Source organism: Etheostoma spectabile, chromosome 21 (assembly GCF_008692095.1).
Source record: "Etheostoma spectabile isolate EspeVRDwgs_2016 chromosome 21, UIUC_Espe_1.0, whole genome shotgun sequence".
NCBI lineage: Eukaryota > Metazoa > Chordata > Actinopteri > Perciformes > Percidae > Etheostoma > Etheostoma spectabile.
In genome coordinates this window covers 17,777,768-17,779,954 of record NC_045753.1, presented here as the reverse complement: position 1 = coordinate 17,779,954, position 2,187 = coordinate 17,777,768, and positions in this window count along the sequence as shown.

Below are 2,187 nucleotides of genomic sequence, written 5' to 3'. Positions count from 1 at the left end.
GTGTGTGTGTGTGTGTGTGTGTGTGTAAAAACAGCTTGAATGAAATGTACATTGAAATATGGATGGAAAGCTTAAACATTCCTCTGTTTTAAGCAGGAATGACTGTGCTGAACTGCTGATGAAAGATACTGTACATTCACTTATATAATAGGATTGAGAGTCAGGACGGATCAGACCAAAGAAAAAAAACAGGATGAACCAAAACCGTTTTTCCAAAAACTCATTGAATCCACTAATGAGAAAAATAACAGCTGTAAATCCTCTTTTTGGAGAAAGCCAACTGGGGACGTTCTGTGTTGCACACTTCTCACCAGAGATTTTATTTCATTTGTGGACAATTTCTTCTGTTGAATGAACATAACACCAATCATCCCTTTAATGCCCTGCCTTCCTACGAGACAATAAACTTTCTTGTCCCTGTAGGGACATTTGTCTTGCCTCAAATGCTCCACACATAACATATAGTTTTCATATAGCAGCCTCCATAGTAGTATTACTAAATTATAACCAACATATAAAACTAGAGACCATCTTGCAATGGGATCACATCAGCCGCGATGCGAAATAGAGCCAGGGGCATAAAATTGGGGGGCCATGGCCCCTTCCCTACTTTCTACCCTTTTACTTCCAGCACCCTTGCTCAGACCACACCCATTTTCAAACTCGGCCTTTATTCTGAGCTCAACTACGCACCTATACATTTTTGTGACTGTATCTTTCACGGTTGCTACACTATTGCTGTGACAAAATCTGGCCACAGACAGACCTGTAAACACCTGTCAGCGTGGTTGTTCCCGCTACAGTAGGTGTCTCCTGGACTACAATAGCAGCGTAGCAGGTAAAAAGCAATCACAACCACATCACACAACCACAAATCACACACATTGCAGAGCCCCTTGCATCATGCTACGGAGCTATTGCACAACCCCTGGAGCCTCAAGCAGCAATATTTAAAGTTAGGGAGGCACAAAGGAGTTTCTAAAAACAGTTGAGTTTACATTAGGGTACTCTATATTGTCTGCCAGAGGATAAGAGCTCATACTCGGCGTGGAGAATATGACAATCAGACAATATTCTCTGTGCTTGCCTGAGAACAGACTCCTGCTATATTGACTGGAGGTACTAGTGTCCATTCCTCCCCATAACCTCCATGGCTGTCTGTACCAAACAAAGTATCTTAGATTTGAACTCTACAGATTGTTACACAGTATCATGATAACACAGCCTGATAGAGTAAAAAGACAACTCTGATCCAAAGTATAACTTGTGCTGTCAACGAGAACACAACATGGGCATTTCAGCAAAAGGGGTTGTCCAAGTGTCCTTAGTTTTTTCTCATTTAAAATGAGATGGTTGGCATCAAACCAGTGCACACAACTCTCTATTTCAGTAAACTAGGCTGAAAGACCGGCCTTTACATTTTTTTTTATTTTTTTTTTAATTTGGCTCCTAGGGCGGCTGTTTACTCATTTGTGTATAATGTGCAAAGAACTGGTGAACTGACATAATCTTGTGGGAAACCTGTGCTGATGGATCTGTTCTGAAAGGGCATTGTTAATCCTGACATGCTGGATTTGAATGGTCACAAAAGAGAAATACAACTTAATTATAAAAAGAATTGACACTCATCTGTTTGAATTTAGGTATTAGCAGATGGAGCTGAAGTGTTTTAAAAACAGAGCTAAATTCAACAAATAGCAGGCCTGCATAGGCCTTGGGGTCTTCCAAGTGCTTAAAAACATAATCTTCTGACATGACAGAATGTATGCAACGATACAACAACCTGTCAAACATACAGTTAATGAAAAAAATAATCTTGATCTCTCTGTCAATTAACAGTGACGTGCCTGAATTCCAACTCAAGAAAGTTTAGAGCATTGCCTCAGTTAATTACTATTCCAACTCCTCACGCTCCAAAGCTTACACAAATATCTGAACATCTGCATGTGTTCCTGAGCTTAAATCAGAGTTGGAAGACAGATGAGATAGATTTCTGAGTGACCTGAGATGTTTTATTCGATCAAAACAATTGGTGCGATTAAATGTGACAACATAGTAAATGACACTTTCATACATTTTTGCACACTTTATTGTGTCAGCCAAAAAGAACAATTGAATGAATAAAGTAAAGTATAAGTATCTAGTCTGGCTCTCACCAGACCAAGCTCAATCTTCAGGGCAAAACCA